The 20,918-nt window shown below is 43.5% G+C and overlaps 1 protein-coding gene across 2 annotated transcripts in view; it reads left to right on the top strand.

Moving 5' to 3' along the window:
• The window catches only part of LOC126248676 (superoxide dismutase [Cu-Zn]-like), a 345,741-nt gene that overhangs the window by 226,987 nt on the left and 97,836 nt on the right, over window positions 1–20,918 (top strand). The window contains exon 1 of one of the 2 annotated variants that reach the window (XM_049949923.1): window positions 10,731–10,885. The exons of the other annotated variant lie outside the window; for it this stretch is intronic. The gene's annotated coding sequence lies outside the window, so the exon portion shown is untranslated. Of the gene's footprint in view, window positions 1–10,730; window positions 10,886–20,918 lie in introns of those variants that run through there. 2 annotated transcript variants of the gene reach the window in all.

Here is a 20,918-nt window from a genome sequence, read left to right as displayed (position 1 = left end):
ATGGTACGCATTTCTCCTCCTTACACGAGGCATCACAACAACGTTTCACGAGGCAACGCCGGTCAACTGCTGTTTGTGTTTGAGAAATCGGTTGGCAACTTTCCTCATGTCAGCACGTTGTAGGTGTCGCGACCGGCGCCAACCTTGTGTGAATGCTCTGAAAAGCTAATCTTTTGCATATCATAGCATCTTCTTCCTGTCGGTTAAATTTCGCGTCTGTAGCACGTCATCTTCGTGGTGTAGCAATTTTAATGGCCAGTAGTGAACATACAAAAGATGATATCTGCTGATATTTCACGTCGATCGCTTAAGAGTGGCGCTAATAGAAAATGCAATTCAGGTTCGCTTTAAATACACGCTGTAACGGTCGTCAGCGTTGGTTACCTTTGGATTTGGACGTGAGGATTTGATGTTAGTCAAGAATATTTTTCAGGCGACAAAGACGCCTCTATCAGCACCTCACTGAGTTTGCATGGTGTCTTGTAATAGGGCTATGAGAAACTGGATGTTCCTTCTACGATACTGCAGAAAGACTTGACAGAAATGTAGTGTCCGAAAGGCCACGTGGCACTACCGAAGAACATTGGTGTTCGGCGTATGGCTCTGGCGTATCGCACTGCATCTGCAGCAGCAATTTGAGTAGCAGTTGGCACCACAGTGACAACGAACTGTTACAAATCGGTTACGTCAAGGACAGCTCCGCACTAGACATCATGTAGCGTACATTCCACTGATAACAAATCACCACACTTCAGTGGTGTCAAGCGAAAGCACGTTGGAAGGCAGTACGCACGTCCATTGTGTTTTCTAGTGAAAGCTGGTCCTGCATCGGTGTCAGTGATGGCCGTGTGTTGAACAGGAGGGGGTTATTTGAGCGCCAGCAATCAACCTATCTGCGCCTGGAGTTGTGGTTTGGAGTGCGATTCGTGTGACAGTAGGAGCACTCTTGTGGTTATCCCAAGCACCTTGACTGTAAATTTCTACGTCAGTGTCGTGATTCGGCCTATTTTGCTGCCATTCATAACACGATAACGGTCGCCCACATACCGCTGATGTAACCCAACATCCTCTACAGAGTGTCAGCATGTTGCCTTGGCCTTATCGATCACCAGATCTGCCTTCACTCGAGAACATATGGGACATCACCGCACAACAACTCCAGCATCATCTATAAACAGCGTTAACTGTTCCTGTATTGACCGACCAAGTGCAACAGGCATGTACGTTCATCCCACAAACTGACATCCGGCACCTGTACAACACAATGCAGGTACTTCTGCATACCTGCGTTTAACGTTTCGGCGGTTTCACTGGTTATTAATGTACGAGCAGTTCTTATTTCCAATGGCTTAGCTCTCGCTTATCTGTGATCTTGCATGGTTAATCACTTTAACATGTTACCTACACAAATGTATTCCCGAAATTGATCATTTTTGTGCGTTGCGATTTTCTTTTTCGTCAATGTACATACCGGGTGTCTCTCTTAAGAGTCAGGCGCATTTTCTCCGTTGTTTCCGTAGGTATTTGCAATTTCGTTTTGCGTTGTGTAGCTGGTGTCAACTCAAACAAATAATGCTCACGAAGTCTTTCATGAAGCGCCAAGTGTTGGCAGAAAGCGTCGATTTGTTGCCGGTTACAGACAAAATGATTTTTAAAGCGTAATGTTAGGTGGCCATTCGACAGAACGCGTTCTTTTATCGTAATGTCCGAGGGTTGCCCAGAAAGTAACGCATGGCATTTTTTTTCTTCGACAATTCCTTATTGAACATAATGAGAATTACATACACACGAAAGAATGGTGTTTTATCTACACAACCTATTTTTCCACGTAATCTCTATCCCGTGCTTTGACCTTCCTGCAGCGCGAAACCTGTCAGTACCAATCCTTATCCTTGTCGCGGAGCCAGTGCATGACTGTGTGAATCACCACCTCATCGTCCTCAAAATGTCTGCCAGTAATGGCATCCTTAGTGGCCCAAGAGCTGACAAGTGCGAGAATTATCACACAATCAGCTTAACAGCTCACGCATCGAAGCTGCTTACAAGAATAATATACAGAAGAATGGAAAAGAAAATTGAGAATGCTCTAGGTGACGATCAGTTTGGCTTTAAGAAAAGTAAAGGGACGAGAGAGGCAATTCTGACGTTACGGCTAATAATGGAAGCAAGGCTAAAGAAAAATCAAGACACTTTCATAGGATTTGTCGACCTGGAAAAAGCGTTCGACAATATAAAATGGTGCAAGCTGTTCGAGATTCTGAAAAAAGTAGGGGTAAGCTGTAGGAAGAGACGGGTCGTATACAATATGTACAACAACCAAGAGGAAATAATAAGAGTGGACGATCAAGAACGAAGTGCTCGTATTAAGAAGGGTGTAAGACAAGGCTGTTGCCTTTCGCCCATACTCTTCAATCTGTACATCGAGGAAGCAATGATGGAAATAATAGAAAGGTTCAGGAGTGGAATTAAAATACAAGGTGAAAGGATATCAATGATACGATTCGCTGATGACATTGCTATCCTGAGTGAAAGTGAACAAGAATTAAATGATCTGCTGAACGGAATGAACAGTCTAATGAGTACACAGTTTGAGAGTAAATCGGAGAAAGACGAAGGTAATGAGAAGTAGTAGAAATGAGAACAGCGAGAAACTTAACATCAGGATTGATGGTCACGAAGTCAATGAAGTTAAGGAATTCTGCTACCTAGGCAGTAAAATAACCAATGACGGACGGAGCAAGGAGGACATCAAAAGCAGACTCGCTATGGCAAAAAAGGCATTTCTGGCCAAGAGAAGTCTACTAATATCAAATACCGGCCTTAATTTGAGGAAGAAATTTCTGAGGATGTACGTCTGGAGTACAGCATTGTATGGTAGTGAAACATGGACTGTGGGAAAACCGGAACACGAGAGAATCGAAGCATTTGAGATGTGGTGCTATAGACGAATGTTGAAAATTAGGTGGACTGATAAGGTAAGGAATGAGGAGGTTCTACGCAGAATCGGAGAGGAAAGGAATATGTGGGAAAACACTGATGAGGAGAAGGGACAGGATGTTAGGACATCTGCTAAGACATGAGGGAATGACTTCCATGGTACTAGAGGGAGCTGTAGAGGGCAAAAACTGTAGAGGAAGACAGAGATTGGAATACGTCAAGCAAATAACTGAGGACGTAGGTTGCAAGTGCTACTCTGAGATGAAGAGGTTAGCACAGGAAAGGAATTCGTGGCGGGCCGCATCAGACCAGTCAGTAGACTGATGACCAAAAAAAAAGTGGCCCAAACAAGTTGAAGTTCGAGGGGGCAAGGTCAGGGCTGTAGGGTGGATGGTGTGGCACTGTCCAATTCTGTTTCGCGATGTGTTCAGCAGTACTCAGACTTGGGTGGGACCGAGCGCTATCGTGTTGCAGCAAAACATCTCCTGGGTTGCTGTGGCGCCGAAGCTAGTCTTGAGTTTTGTTAATGTCTTGACATATGCTTCTGAATTAATGGTACCGCCTCTTCGCATCACATCAATGACAATCACACCCTCACAGTCCCACAACACGGTGATAATGACCTTGCCGGCGGAAGCATTTGCTTTGTTTTTTTGTTTTTGTTTTTTTTTTTCCTTCTGTGGGGAGTAGGAATGGCGCTATTACATAGACTGTCGACTTGTTTCGGGATCAAAATGGTAAATACACGTTTCATCATCTGTCACAATCCGGGACTAGAAGGCCTCCCCGCCAGCTTCAAAACGTCGGAACAAATCAAGACAAATGTTTTTTCAGTGCGATTTGCGATCCACCGTAGACACCGCGGGACCCATCTTGCTCACACTTTTGAATATCCAAGAGTGCGGATACTTGCATCCACACTTCCTTTGCTGGTTGAAAGATGCAGCGCCAAATGCCGATTCTTAATACGTCAGTCCTCGCGAATGATAACATCAACTTGCTGCAACATGTCAGGTGTGACAGCCATGGATAATCTCCCCGACCGCTGCAAATCGTGGAGCTCCGTCGAACCGCCTTCTGATGACCTCACCCTCCGTGCCCAGCGACTAACTGTACTTCTGTGGACAGCAGATGCTCCATAGACTATGCACAAGCGTCTGTGAATATTCCCCACAGTTTCTTTCTCTGCAGTGAGAAATTCAATGACGGCACGTTGCTCGCAACGTACTACACCTAGAGACGCCATTTTGAAACTGTTCTGCAGCTACGCTATCTTTCGGAACTGACGGAAACTTGGCGCGTTCACTCAGGAGACTTACGCACTTAACGTTTCGCATTCTAGCATTGTTTTCGGATGAGAAAAAAACGCGATGCAGTACTTTCTGGGCAACCCTCGTATTAACAACGACATCACAACTCCAGCACCGACACCGCTGACCTGGCCCGCGCTCACTGCTTCCACCAAGCAAGCAGCGCGGCTGAGTCGTTGCTGGACTGCTGTTTATTCTTCATGTTTTACCGTCCCTTTTAATACATTGCGATGGAACAAATATCGAGCCAGACTAATGTGGGAGCACGCCATCGAATGAACACTTAAAATTCCGATTTAAAAATAATTTTGTTTGTAATGGCAAACAAACCGACACTTTCTGTTCACACTCGGCGTCACATGCTGAACGTGACGATCAGTAACTGTCTGCGCTGACTCCAGATACACAGTGCAAAATCGAAATAGCGAATGTTTCCCGAAACACAGAGAAAATGCCTCTGACGTCTCTTACAAGGGAACCTCACCATCGCACCCCCCTCAGATTTAGTTATAAGTTGGCACAGTGGATAGGCCTTGAAAAACTGAACACGGATCAATCGAGAAAACAGGAAGTAGACCGTGTGCAAATAGGCAACATCAAGGACAGTGTAAGCTCAGAAGCGCCCTGGTCCCGTGGTTAGCGTGAGCAGCTGCGGAAGGAGAGCTCCTTGGTTCAAGTTTTCCCTCGAGTGAAAAGTTTATTTTATTTAATTTATGATTATCAGATCCACAAGAAGACCTTAATCGGGCAAGGTAGAAGAATCATTTTACCCATTCGCCAAGTGTACAAGTTAGGTGGGTCGACAACATATTCCTGTCATGTGACGCACATGCCGTCACCAGTGTCGTATAGATTATATATCAGACGTGTTTTCCTGTGGAGGACTCGGTTGACCTATGACATTGCAATCAAATGTTTTCGGTTCCCATTGGAGAGGCACGTCCTGTCGTCTACTAATCGCGCGGTTTTGCGGTGCGGTCGCAAAACACAGACACTAAACTTATTACAGTGAACACAGACGTCAATGAACGAATGAACAGATCATAACTTTGCGAAAATATAAAAACTTTTCACTCGAGGGAAGACTTGAACCAAGGATCTCTCGTTCCGCAGCTGCTCACACTAACCATGTGACCAGGCGCTCCTGAGAGCTCACACTGTCCTTGATGTTGCCTATCTTGCGCATGGACTACTCAGTTTGTATATTTTGCTTGTTTTTTTTCATAGTTCCACACAACTTCTTCCTGTTTTCTCGATTGATCTGTGTTCAGTTTTTAAAGGCCTATCCACTGTGCCAAGTTATAACTAAATCTGAGGGGGGTGCGATGGGGAGGTTCCCTTGTTAGAAAAAAAATGGTTCAAATGGCTCTGAGCACTATGGGACTTAACTTCTGAGGTCATCAGTCCCCTAGAACTTAGAACTACTTAAACCTAACTAACCTAAGGACATCACACACATCCAGGCCCGAGGCGGGATTCGAACCTGCGACCGTAGCGGTCGCACGGTTCCAGACTGTAGCGCCTAGAAACGCTCGGCCACCCCGGCGGGCTCCCTTGTTAGAAGAGACACACCGTACATGTACGGGTGGCCAGAAACTGTCTGAAAAGCTTGTAAGCGTGCTACAGGGTAGGTTGTGCTGAGAAATAATTGTTGAGAAAAAATTCGACACGTTGCGCCGTTTTCGAGTTAATTAGAACTGAAGTTAACCAGTAGAAAGTTGCACGCGAAAAGTCAAGCGACCCCCCACATACAATTAGTGTCAGTTGATCCCATAACGTACATGATAGCACACGAGACTGCTCTGCCTTACTACCGTCCCATCTCCAATTCTTTTGTCGCTCTATTGTTCGGTTTTAGGTAACGAAGCAAAGTACTCGTTTGGCGACACCGTCTCTGGCGGGCCGCTTGAATTTGAGCGAGAAACGTTCTGATCGTTGAACTGCAGTGCTTTCTGCAAGGTATCGAATTTCTTTCGTAACAATTATTTCTCAGCACAACCTACCCTGCAATAACCGTACAAGCAATTCAGCCTTTTTCTGACCACCCTGTTTGTGGGGTAATTATAAATGGACTTTACAACTTTACTCACGTACAGAATTTCATTGAGAAGGCTTATTACAGGTACGAATGGATTATGGATTACCACCAGTGGGGTAGATAAAGAAGCCTTGAAAGGAAGAGCCAGAAGAATGGACATAGCTTTCCAAACCACACGAAACATTTACGACACAAAGTATTACCCTGTCAGTAGAATGTTTCATCATTACCAAATGACCAGTGTGCGCATCTGTATTATCTGTATTCCTAGCGGAATTTGAAAGATCTACGCCAGGTCTGACTTCTAAAAAAATAAAAATAAATAAAAACACGGTCTCTACAAACAAAATCTAAACAAGATTTATATTGGCTCTGAGCACTAATGGGACTTAACTTCTGAGGTCATCAGTCCCCTAGAACTTAGAGCTACTTAAACCTAACTAACCTAAGGACATCACACACATCCACGCCCGAGGTAGGATTCGAACCTGCGACCGTGCGACCGTAGCGGTCGCGCCGTTCAAGACGGAAGCGCCTAGAACCGCTCGGCCACTCCGGCCGGCCAGGATTTATATTCTAAAATATTACGGACACAATGAACAAACCAAAAATTAAGTTTCCTGAACACATAAGAAGAATGTATGATCTCTAACGAATATATCTTCAACTCAAAATCGAAAGCAAGAATACCGTCGTTCGTGAATTTCTAGACCAAATGGATAAACACCCGGAAGAAGCGTAAAATCGAGACACCTTCAGAAGAGCTGTTGTGACGTCTCGGAGTTTCGCAAACGAGGGCGATCTGACAATTGACGTCAAATAGTCAGACGAACGCCGTGAAAGACGCACTGCAGCTATAAAAAGCATCTGGCTTAAATGAAAAAAGAAAATTTAAGGCGTCACAGTGGTTATAAGCTTACCGTGGTACTTATGGCCGAATAAATCGTTTTAACGTTCTTTTATAAACGTCGCTGAATTTTTAGCTTGAATTGGGCAAGAACGAGTCTGGAAATAGACTATCCTTCGCAAAGGAGACATCCAGTTATTTGCCTTAAGTGAATTAGAGAGAACACTGGAAAAGTAAAATGAAGATTGAAAATTGGGGTGAATTTTAATTTTGCATTGAAACTAAAAGTTTGCCTTGACGCCATTTGCAAGTTGCTGGTCGCGTTGTGGGGGTCTCCGTGGTGCAGCTAACTCAAGAGTGTTTATATACAAAGATATAGGTTGTTAGTTCGCCCGCTGGATCATTACCCAATGTGCGTTAGACTGAGATAGCAATAACATTGCAACAAGAAGTGATTTGCGTTCTTCGTTTCAACAGATACGATTCAGTTACATCGGCATGTAAAACAATTAGTTTCCTCAACGATGGATTGGCTATAATGGCATAGGTATCTCATATTGCACCATTGGCCTCCAAGGTCGTCTCATCGCACGATATGTGATTTTTGTTTGTGGAGTTTTGTGAAGACTGCCTATGTGTGTGCCCTTCCAGCTGTTTTGACCCATAGCAAGAGCTGTGTATGCAATAACCCCAGACACGCAATTAATGAGGGGTAGCCGCGCGGGCTCAGGTCTCTTCTGACGGTCCCCACGTCAGAGGTTCGACTCCTCCCTCCGGCATGTGTGTGTGTGTGTGTGTGTGTGTTGTCCATAGCGTAAGTTAGTTTAACTTAGATTAAGTAGTGTGTAGGCTTAGGGACCGATGACCTCAGCAGTTTGGTCCCATAAGACCTTACCACAAATTTCCAAAAATTTACACGCAAGGAAAAGTATTGAACGTGTTGGTAATATGTACCGCAAGGTTGTAAGTAGTGTACGTAAAAAATAATATGCTCTCGTAAAATCGGATGGTTTTCTGAAATAAAATCTTGGTATTTATATGTGTAAATGTAAAGCACCTGAAGTTTCTATATTCATTCATGAACGATAGACGATAAGTAATTAAAGGCTGCCGGCTTGAGTGGCCGTGCGGTTCTAGGCGCTACAGTCTGGAGCCGCGAGACCGCTACGGTCGCAGGTTCGAATCCTGCCTCGGGCATGGATGTGTGTGATGTCCTTAGGTTAATTAGGTTTAAGTAGTTCTAAGTTCTAGGGGACTGATGACCTCAGAAGTTTAGTCCCATAGTCCTCAGAGCCATTTGAACCAATTAATGGCTCACAATTTTTTCTCAAGAAATATATATGTATAATAATTAGAATTTGGTAACAATATCAGTCAATATTTCTTTAAGTGTAGCATTTTTCCACCTAATGCCCACCATTTTGTATGGCCTTGCGTCAATGTTGTGTAAGAACATGTATTTTCTGTTCATAAAAGCTCTTGTCTTGAGTTCGTAGCGACATTTTCACTGTATGCTTTACGCAGTCATCATTTTCAGGGTGTGTATCACGTACAGAATCCTTAAGTGATCCATATGGGAGACCGATGGTGCCAGATCTGGGCTCTAGCGTGGGTGGGTCAGTGATGTCCGACCCAGTTTGGCGAGGTTTTCCCAGATTACGAGTCTTGTGTGTGAGCGTGCATTGTTTTGTTGGAGCAAGATCTCATTTGGATTCTTGTCAGACCGAACGCGTTTCAATCGGGTCGTGAGATAATTCAGAGTCTTCGCATGCGCTTCTGAATTAATGGTTGGTCCGTTTGGCAACGTATCCACGAGAATGACGTCGCTGTCCCAAAAAAACGTCATCATTACTTTTCCAGCTGAGGGAGCTACCTTTCATTTCCTCTTTTTGGCGACTACGGATGGCGCCACGAAGTGACAGCCTTTTTGTTTCTAACTCAAAGCGATGCATCCAGGTTTTTTCAATTGTAATAATCCATGATAGAAAGGCTTCTCCATTGGCCGAAAAATGCACCAACAGTTCAGATGAAATGGCTTTTCTTTGAATCTTGTGGTCTATTGTGAGCAGCTGTGGAACCCACCTCAAACTCACCTTTCAGTATCCAAGAGTGTCAATCATTACACACGTTCTTTCAATATCCACCGGTAGTTGTAAAGTCAATTGCCGAATTGTGACGCGCCAGTCTGCATGAACTATACCAATCGGGCGATTCACCACGTCGCGATCGATGGCTGTGACAGGACTTCGCGAACGTCGCCAGTCACTGAGCTCAGTTTCTGAACTTCCTGGCCGGCCGGAGTGGCCGAGCGGTTCTAGGCACTACAGTCTGGAACTGCGCGACCGCTACGGACGCAGGTTCGAACCCTGCCTCGGGCATGGATGTGTGTGATGTCTTTAGGTTAGTTAGATTTAAGTAGTTCTAAGTTCTAGGGGACTGATGACCTCAGCAGTTAAGTCCCAGAGTGCTCAGAGCCATTTGACCATTTTTTGCACTTCCTGACCCCTTAACTCTCTGTACTCATCTCCCAATAGTACTGATGTCAACTCCATCGTTACCACACACTGCACGTAAACGTTTATGAATGTTCACTACTGTATCTTTTTCTGCAACCAAGAGTTCATTTGCAGCGCGTTGCCTGTACAAGTGTTCTGGGTAGAGGAAATTTCGATGTTTCACTCAACGACGACACTTTCCAATGCACCACAGCATCGTCAGCAAACAGCCCTAGACTGCTGCTTACACTGGCCGCGGGATCATTTATCAATGTAGAAAAAACTGCAGTCTTATCACACTTCCCTAGGGCACTCCTAGCGATACCCTTGTGTGTGATGAACACTCGCCGTCGAGGATAACATACAACTCACTCACATACCTGGGAAGCTAACGCAGCTACAGTAATGCGAACAGATTCGCTGGTTTCGGCGCACCGTACGGCGTTCATGGAACTTAGAAATAAATGTAATACTGGCATCAATCCGAAGCTTGGGGCTGCCACCATAGTGCTATACTAGGTACGGTCTTAGAGGAGATGATGCGCCGTCACCTTCCGCCGACCTTTCTCAACTGACTTCCCAGCCAGGTTTTGAGGGACACAGTTTAACGTGGACTCCGAACACGGAGTACTTCAACATTTTTCGCATTACGAAACATTTTCAGAAGTGAAAGAAGCGATAAGTGACAAATAAAAATACTAGGACTACTCAGTGATCGAATACCTTTGGTTCAGTGGTTTGGCGCTTTAACTACTCAGTGCCGAGCCTGTCAAATAATTGACACCTCTCTGGAACCTGTTACTTTGTTGAAAGTGGGCCATTATATTCTATTACTGGTAATTAGTACTTTGGCCCGTCTTTACTCAGTACCTGATTGATGAACTTCTTCTAACTACGCACATTCCTCTGAAATACTTCGATGAACTGGGCTTCTGCCTATCCCGAGTTTTTGTATAGTGTGTAAGTGCGCAGAGTGTTTCCGCGGAACTGTCGTCCTTAACGCTGAGTGGACACGGCACTTATCAAGTGAGCGTGCACTAGGTGGTGCCGGGCGCAACAGAGGTCAGCCGGCCCGAACTGCCTTATCTCGCAGGAGGGCGCAATCTGTCGCAGAGGCAGCTTCACTTCTTGTCCGCACTGGCACATGGCCTTCAGCGGCGTCAACTGATGGATCACCTAGCATTGTGAGTGCAACCCGCCGACAGCCGCCTGCGACCTACCAAATTGGAAAAGGAACGCTACATTACAGTTGAGGAAGGTACTGCAGCATAGTGAGTGTCAATTCTTTCACATGTATTTATTGTGTAAGATTTTCGGCTCTTTATTTTCGTTCGGTATAGTTTTCTGACAGTTATTTAGCAGTCCTTATAGCGTACAATAATCCGTTTTGTGGATGGCTTCATACCTTTATTATCGTCATCAGATCTTGTCATTGACATTGACAGCTGATGATGACAGTCAAAAAGTCGAAACGGATTGTAAAGTTAAATACTGCAAGCGGTCGGCACTCGACTCCTGGGAACATTTCTGCAAAAGACGTTCCGCTGCACTGGAACGAAGTTCCGACGTTGTTAGGTCACGTGGTTCTTGCCTTTTATAGAGTTTACGAGACATTACTGTGCGTACCTTTCAACAGGCTACATAGCAGTCTGTTGTGGCTTCTGTCACATTAGCGTGTTTCATTCCAAATTACCTGGAACGTTTCATATATTCTCATACCGCGCTGTACAAAATAACTGACGCTTTCTGTGAATTCTGTACTTATGCATTTCAACTTATTCGTTGTATATTCTGGTGTCAAATATTACAATATGAACAAGAAGATTATTTCCTAGTGCCTTATTGAAAATTACGGTACCTTCTTCTGTTCTTTCGCTTGGTTCGTGTGTGTGTGTGTGTGTGTGTGTGTGTGTGTGTGTGTGTGTGTGCGAGTGTGTGTGTGTGTGTGTATTTCGCAGATGACGGAAATCTCCAGAAACGTAATGTACTCACAGAAATACCAAGAGCAAAGATATTGGCAAGGTAATGAAGTCTGTAACATTTGTTAGTACGTCTGTTCCTCAGAACTTATATTTATGTAATAGAACTTCGCGCTTTATTTTTTTCCCCTTTAAAGAAGCCATGTTAATGTAACGCCAACTACATAAATTTTCGTCAAACCTCAGGATTCCGTGGAATTCCCGTAAATGCCTACCACGATAATTTCGGAGAGGTGATTAAAGCGAAATATTTCAACGAAGTAACTAAAAGCCGGGTTGGACAATGAAACTTATCTTACGGAATTCGCTTTACAAGTACCTAGCAAGTACCTAGAAATACTATGGTGTACTTTTCTGAAAGGCTCGTAATTTGCTCACAATGGTTATTAATTGTACAGAAAATATTTACGCCCCCGGGAAACGTGAGTAATTTTTGTTTTTAAAGTTACATAACCGAAAGAAACCCAGGACCTATTCTGCAGGCATTAAAGCATTTATTCCAGCAGTTCAGAACTTCTACACAGTAAGCGAAGTGTTGTACAGACGAGTGTTTTTCATTTTGTTTCTTGAATTTTTTCGGAGTATTATTTCACGCTCTAATATCGATGTCTGCGTTTGTTTTATTTTGGATTGTCATTTCATTTACTTCCATTCCAAACAGACGATATTTGTTTAAGATTCGTCATATATTTCATTAGTTTTAAATATCTTCATTTAAAAACAATAGTTTCTGATGTTCAGTTGTTATAACAGCCGTTTCCTCCCTTATATGTGAATATGTATATATCTGAGTTTGAACTTTGGTGTTCATGCGGAATGCCGAAGCGTAATTGGAAATAAAACGGCTCCTCATTTCATCTTATAAAGGTGAAGGGCACAAGTCACTTTCTGACAGTCTCGGTGTCTCTGAAATCGAACCATGTACCTCTGTGTTTTATTCAGACCGTCGAGATGTTGAGTTAGTGAAAAAAGCTACACACAGCAGGAAGGCATCAAAGTATATGTTGGTCACCGGGAGTTCCGACTTGTGTCACAGAATTCAAATCTATTACTTTATACTGTTTAGAGGTTCTCAAGGAAAGCTACTCATTTATATTCAGTCAGCTAAGACAGAGAGAAGTGCCTTAGATTATTATTACAATATGACAGAATGACATAAATCAGCGTACATCTTTACAGTGGTTGTTGGTATCAATCTTTCTTTGCTGGTATTCGATGACGGTTGTCCGCCTCGGTAGCTGCGCGATAAGTGTGTCGGGTTGCTTTCTGAAGGAGCCTGGGTTCGATTCCGGCCTGGTCGGAGATTTTTCTCCGCTCAGGGAGTGGGTGTTGTGTTGTCCTTACGTTCGTATCATCATAGTTGGCAGTCCACTGTTGAAACGGCTGTATAGGTACGTATCGAAAGCCACTAAATTTTAAAAAAGTCATGACCGTAGAAACTTTCTACGTTCGGAGCAGTTTTAATGTGTAAAGATGATTCAAGAACATTTTTCATTGTTATACTGTAATCCATAATAGGACAATATGAAGAATAACTTGCGAAGTGTGGAAATAGTTCTACATATTGCCGTAGATGTTTTACGAAGCCATAGATGTTTTACGAAGCATTTGTTGTACAGTGTCTTCCAGATGACAATGTATCATACTTGCTCCTAGTTGAGAGTGGGGAGAAAATAGGCTGTCACACTGCATAACAGTCGCCGTCTGCATTGACTGAACAGGCACTGAGGAAAAATGTACGCAACCGTTATTAGAACAATATTCCATATAAACAAAGCAATTGACACCTTCATGACGGCGCCACGGGGCGTGCATTTACGACCATTATGGACAATCTCCAACGAAAGTATGTCTCCCCGCACAGTAAAGAAGAGGTCCCAGGGAGCATAACACAGGTAAAGGAACTGGATTTGTGTCAAATGGCTGCCTGGTAGTCATATATTAATATAGCTACGCTGTAATCGATTTTAGTCCGATTTTATTAATTTGTAGAACAGGAATTCACTTGTGTTGTCGGTACGGTTCTCAACTTTGATCCTCGGAGCTACAGCCCTCTTTTGAGACAAACATAGTCTATATATTTAAGGGTTATTCAATGACTAACTTCTAAGGAAAGACAGTGAAATGTGACAAAAGTTCTCATGCCGCTTTCGTAATTAACGCTCATCTATCCGAGAAGAAACAATTTGCAACATTTTTACGTCATTTACAATGTCGGTTGCAGCGAAGGTAAGCAGCGAAATATGAAAGATAATACATTCAAATTGTTTCATTTGCGAAATATTGTGTTTCCAAAATATCTGACTAACGTTACCGTGCATTGTAATAACAAAATACTCAGTTTTTCTTTAACGCAATGGAATTATACTCAAATTATACTCAGACTTACGCGAGCGATTATTAATCAGCTGAACTTACGCCTATCGTCTTGAGGATTCAACATGTATTGTTCAAAATCAGTAAACACTCTTCTTTCAGTGTATGTAACTGCGCATGTTATAAGTTTCACTCACTTCTTATTTAACGATTAATTTATCTACATACTTACACGTTATATCGTGCGATACATTACCTTTGTAAGCGCTACATTTTTAGTAATGGTTGTTGTTGTTGTTGTTGTTGTGGTGGTGATGGTGGTGGTCTTTAGTCCGAAGACTGTTTTCGTGCGGCTTTCCAGGCTAGTCTATCATTTCTAAACTTCTTCATATCCGAATAACTGCAGCTACCTGCATATAATCATGTAACTTGACGAAACAGTGTCACCTCTAATCATTCGATGTGGAACACAGATATTGTCTCTCACACACAGTATGAAACTTAGGCCTAATCCTCTCACACACAAATAGGAAAATGTAATCGAAGATCCGAAGTGTGAAGTACACTGATAGAAACCCAGTTGTCACAATACTAGGCAACAACTTCGTTACTGTTTTCTTTTGCACTCACGTACTGGCTCCTCCCTAAGACTGATGACACGTTCTTTAGTTATTTTGGCATGCTGTTTACGGAGGATAGCAGGAACTTGAGATACGACAGTCGATGGGTGACACACACGTGTTTAAGCGGCTCTATAGGTTCCTTGAAAAGCAGAGTCACTTGCATTGTATCAATCGCTCCGTTCTTGATTACGCAGATTACATAACTTTTCAAAAATGGCTCTGAGCACTATGGGACTTAACAGCTGAGGTCATCAGAACTACTTAAACTTAACTAACCTAAGGACATCACATATATCCATGCCCGAGGCAGGATTCGAACCTGCGGCCGTAGCGATCGCGCGGTTCCAGACTGAAGCGCCTAGAACCGCTCGGCCACACCGGCCGGCTACATAGCGTTTGCTAATATAGGCTGGGTAATTACCATAAAGCTATCGCATTCCCAAAACAAAACCTGATCTCTAACTCATTTGAAGTAACTGCAGTGAGTGGAGTATGACAAGAGCAGGTTCCAGCGTTAGATAATTAACGTGCCAGCTTGGCGAACAGATCAGATAAGAACGTAATATGCGCAAAGCAGAAGATAATATCCATGAAATCATATGAACTGAAACATACGGCAGGTATTTCCCGTCAAACTAGTTTCGTATAGTCGAAATGAAATGCGGAATTGTGAAACAACGACGCTAAAACATTTTAAGAAACGGAAAACGTAGTGTTGTGATGATTAGACTAGGACACACGAAAGTTACAAGAAGAGAGTCAGACATGAAATACATGTGTATAAGGCACGTTAATTTTGTCAGTCCATTGTTTCAGTTGAGAATTTCCATTACCGATTGTTCTACGGTTCAAAAAAATGGCTCTGACCACTATGGGACTTAACAGCTGAGGTCATCAGTCCCCTAGAACTTAGAACTAGTTAAACCTAACTAACCTAAGGACATCATACACATCCATGCCCCAGGCAGGATTCGAACCTGCGACCGTAGCGGTCACGCGGTTCCAGACTGAAGCGCCTAGAACCGCACGGCCACAACGGCCAGCCTATTGTTCTATCGTACTGTTCACCTGCTATCGTCACATTTATGTAACTTCAACAAAAGTACTTCATTAAGTCAAACTAGAGTTGTGAAATCGCTGTACGCTACAGCAGACTGTCAAGTCAGCATAAACTGTGGTAGTTTTCCTAGTAGCTTTGTTCAATTAAGGTTGTAACTGCGTTACGTGTATGTTTGTTGTGTTGCATAACTGTCAGGTGTTGCCCCATTTCGATAGCTTTGTTTGTGTATGCGATTAGTCTCTTGACAGGTTCCCCGAAACTGGTAGCAGTGAACCGTTTAGAAAATGACTGAGGATATATAAAGGGCCACATAACTTATGGAACATTTTTGTTCTGAATAGTTGTCCTCCCATCTTTTACTTGAAAATAAACAGTATTTATAGCAAAACTGAAACTGTCAGTGTTGAGCTCTGACTTTTTTCGAAAATTGGTATGTAATGTGAGCCAGAGGAATGTTGTAGTAAAAAATTTGAAACAGTATAGTTTTATCATATAGCGCTCGAAAACGGAATATCGTCAAAAAAGGAAAAGTGAAAAAAAAAACGGAAAACAAAAACATATCAGACACTACTTCAATACTTCATCGAGCATATGTAAGACATGTTTCTGTTATTCATAACAACTTTCGCGTTTACCAGTAATAAAGAGGAAACTCTTGCCTTTGATTGTGATTACGAACATTCTGTTTAGTACAAAATTACAACAATAACTGTATAGATTCTTTTATGTTTCTGCATGTAAACTGTACTTGCATCAGAAGTAATTGTTCTGATTACATGAAAGCGCAGGGGTTACGTGATCAACTAATTTTTAGTTTGCGGTTCTCATTATGTACGAAGCAAATGAAAACAAAGAGAAGTCATCGGCTCCCAGTTTCTCTCTCACACATTCATTTACGTTTCTTCCCCTACCAATGCAACCAACACTACTGGTAGTCAAATGGTTCAAATGGCTCTGAGCACTATGGGACTTAACTTCTGAGGTCATCAGTCCCCTAGAACTTAGAACTACTTAAACATAACTAACCTAAGGACAACACACACATCCATGCCCGAGGCAGGATTCGAACCTGCGACCGTAGCAGTGGCGCGGTTCCAGACTGTAGCGCCTAGAACCGCTCGGCCACTCCGGCTGGCTACTGGTAGTCCTACCATTTACTGCGTCATATATATGTACTGTACCAAAACTACCGAATCGTAATTTTTCTTAGACTGCAACGCTAGATCAGACAAACATGAGGCATTTTTGTAGTCCTACTTCTCTATTCGCAACAAGGGAAACCAGAGAAGGAGGGAGAGGAGGAATTAAATGGGAAAACGCTAGAACCGTCACTAAAAGGACTATTGCGCGTCTTGTTATCTTGCTGGAGCTTCAGCTGGATCTCTTAGATGACTGCTTCAACAGCTCTATTAAAATGTACTATATCAATGAGACGTCACATCAAAAGACACTTACAACGTAAACTGATTTTTCTTTGTGAGCATGCATGTGAGATGCAAAGAGTGTGAGGGGTAGTCATTAAGTTTCGTCACCTCGAAAAACTAATGTTACGTAACTAATTTTTGTTGTTTGTTTATTTATCCGAGTCCAAAGAACACTAATAGACAACATAATAAAAAAATTATAATCTAATATTAATTACTAGGAATTTCACACTTTGTGAGTCCAGTGTTCAGCAACCAGAATGGCACAGTTATTTTCTGGGAACAAGTCTTCCATGTCACAGAGTTAATTCAGGTTTCTGCAAACCAACAAGTGTTCAGATTCCTGCCTCGCACCACATTCACAACATTCATCATCAATGACACCCCACCTCTTAAAATTAGACTTGCACCTTACCATCTGGTGAGCAAGATGTATGAGACAGGCGAAATTCCCTTAGACTTCAAGAAGAATATCATAATTCCAATCCCAAAGAAAGCAGGTGTTGACAGATGTGAAAATTACCGAACTATCAGTTTAATAAGTCACAGCTGCAAAATACTAACGCGAATTCTTTACAGACGAATGGGAAAACTGGTAGAAGCCGACCTCGGGGAAGATCAGTTTGGATTCCGTAGAAATGTTGGAACACGTGAGGCAATACTGACCCTACGACTTATCTTAGAACAAAGATCAATGAAAGGCCAACCTACGTTTCTAGCATTTGTAGACTTAAAGAAAGCTTTTGACAATGTTGACTGGAATAGTTTCTTTCAAATTCTGAAGGTGGCAGGGATAAAATACAGGGAGCGAAAGGCTATTTACAATTTGTGCATAAACCAGATGGCAGTTATAAGATTCGAGGGACACGAAAGGGAAGCAGCGGTTGGGAAGTGAGTGAGACAGGGTTGTAGCCTCTCCCCGATGCTATTCAATCTGTATATTGAGCAAGCAGTAAAGGAAATGAAAGAAAAGTTCGGAGTAGGTATTAAAATCCATAGAGAAGAAATAAAAACTTTGAGGTTCGCCGATGACATTGTAATTCTGTCAGAGACAGCAAAAGACTTGGAAGAGCAGTTGAACGGAATGGACAGTGTCTTGAAAGTAGGATATAAGATGAACATGAACAAAAGCAAAACTAGGATAATGGAGCGTAGTCGAATTAAGTCGGGTGATGCTGCGGGAATTAGATTAGGAAATGAGACAAAGTAGCAAAGGAGTTTTGCTATTAGGGGAGAAAAATAACTGATGATGGTCGAAGTAGAGAGGATATAAAATGTAGACTGGCAATGGCAAGGAAAGCGTTACTGAAGAAGAGAAATTTGTTAACATCGAGGATTTAAATGTCAGGAATTCGTTTCTGAAAGTATTTGTATGGAGTGTAGCCATGTATGGAAGTGAAACATGGACGATAAATAGTTTAGACAAGAAGAGAATAGAAGCTTTCGAAATGTGGTGCTACAGAAGAATGCTGAAGATTGGATGGATAGATCACATAACTAATGAGGAGGTGTTGAATAGAATTGGGGAGAAGAGGAGCTTGTGGCACAACTTGACTAGAAGAAGGGATCGGTTGGTAGGACATGTTCTGAGGCATCAAGGCACCACCAATTTAGTACTGGAGGACAGCATGGAGGGTAAAAATCGTAGAGGGAGAGCGAGAGATGAATACAAAGCAGATTCAGAAGGATGTAGGCTGCAGCAGGTACTAGGAGATGAAGAAGCTTGCACAGGATAGAGTAGCATGGAGAGCTGCATCAAACCAGTCTTAGGACTGAAGACCACAACAACAACAACCTTGTTACCCCTGTTCTCAACGTATTGAAGGTTTCACAGGCCCCATATTGGAGATGGCTGTATGAGGGTAGCTTTTCTTTTGCTGCCCATAACCCTGCAGAACAGTTTGTTAGCCGCAGCTCATTTCGGTGAGCTTCTCCTAACCATGAAACTGTAGCAATTTTAAGCAGGAAGGATCCTCTGGAATGTGTCGTGATGGATAGATAAGTGTCTGCAGTTCTGGTTTAGATTGAAATCCCGCGCCACAGCACCGTAGCAAGCCGCTAGAGGAGCTAAAACAAAATGGCGCTGCTCACTGTGGAGATTTAAACAAATAACGTTCAAACTGTCTTGTAAGACAGTAGAAATACGTTTCGATGAAATAGTTGCGTGCCGCCTAACTATTTCATCATTTATGAGTATAGACACAACCACGCATGGTTAGGCTCTTGACTGTGTGTTGAGGCCGCGGGCTCTGGCAGGGCAGGCGTACAGCTGCTGGGAGCTGCCGTGCTGCGGGACAGTTGACAGGCACGCCGCGTCGCATTCCACGCGCGGCCGGCACGCAGTCGCCACCTGGCGGCCAGCGCTGCCATACCAACACGCACACCCAGACCAGCACGCGCTGCGTCCACCGTCCGATGAGCACCAACTATTTACACTACTCTCCTTTAAAACTGCAACCTCGCGAAGGACACATGTATCGTCAAATCGGTATGAAGCGCACTACGTGTATGGATACGCAAATGATTAGCATTTTAGCGCAGATGCACTAAGGAGGTAGCAGTGACGCTATGTTCATTCTTTATATGGGGAAAAATTAACCAGCAGGTTTTTTAATTGGGTTTTAGGACAGCACTCTGAAGGATATAATGTCAGTCATGACGCCACGAACCTATCCTCGAGCGGAGAGAATCTCCGACTCAAGTCAGGAATCGAAACCGGGCCCCTTTGCTTAACGACTCACAGCGCTGACCGCGCAGCTACTGGGGCGGATTGCGCAGAAGGATCCTTACTCAGAAATGGCACTTCAATGTTATTTCTTTGGGAGAAGGAGAAATGTCTAAAAGCACCCATCGAAATTTGGCAGTGGCAGTATTTTTGCCTGTTGAGTCCGTAGTTTATCGTTTGACAATATTGCTGCCCTGGCTAGCCGGGATCCCACGACTGTCATGCGAACATGCAATCGATAGCTTCAGCAATGCTGTAATCATCGTCATACGGGATCTCTGCGGCTCCCATTCGACTAGCGCCAAAGAGGACAGACATATTATGCATTTTGCCGCGTAGGTCAGGACAACCACGTTACTTACCTATCTTCAGTCTGCCGTTGGTCTTGTTAGCAAACACTTGTCCATACAGACAGTGCGATGATGTCTGGAGCACGAGGGATTGTCAGCACGGCTACCTTTGTTGTGGCAGTTCAGCGGGAGATAGAGGCACACCCACAGTGCTACGATACCAGCGACATCAGTGGACACTGTCGTCTTTTCAGACCATTTTCAGGTCCACGCACAGCATCACGATGGACGTAACCGTGTGTGTAGGTTCCGTGAAAAATGAACGTTTCCATATTACAATCGTCATCACGATAAGGGCGCAGAACCTCACGTGATGGGTTGGAAGCCGTTTTGTACACAGTATAATCTCATCTGGTTCACTTAGCTGGTAATATGGACAGCTGGCGTTACGTTTCTGACGTGTTAAGGCTGGTAGCTGTGCTGTATCTTCCAGCTCTTCATGAAGTTACGGTTCAACAAGTTAACGCAAGACTCCATGTTGCCCGTGCTGTCATGACCTACCTCGATGGAGAGTGTGTTCGACTGTTGCACTGGCCACTATGTTCCCCACATCTCTCACCCACTGCCGTGGGTTTCCGAGAGACTGGCCGGCTACCAGTCGCCACAGTCGATGAACTCTGGAGTAGAGCTGAGACAGCATGGAATTACTTATCCGTATTGTCATCCAAGCTCACTTCTGCTCGATACCCAATCGGATTACGGAATTTTGAGAAATTTGAACTGATGAACCAAGAACAGCATAATCACACTGGTTAACGCGGAATCTCGCATGCAGTGCATCCCATACTTCGGTAAGATTTCGGAGAAAGTTGGG

Source organism: Schistocerca nitens, chromosome 1 (assembly GCF_023898315.1).
Source record: "Schistocerca nitens isolate TAMUIC-IGC-003100 chromosome 1, iqSchNite1.1, whole genome shotgun sequence".
Taxonomy (NCBI): Eukaryota; Metazoa; Arthropoda; class Insecta; order Orthoptera; family Acrididae; genus Schistocerca; species Schistocerca nitens.
This window is presented reverse-complemented; position numbering and strand designations above follow the sequence as displayed.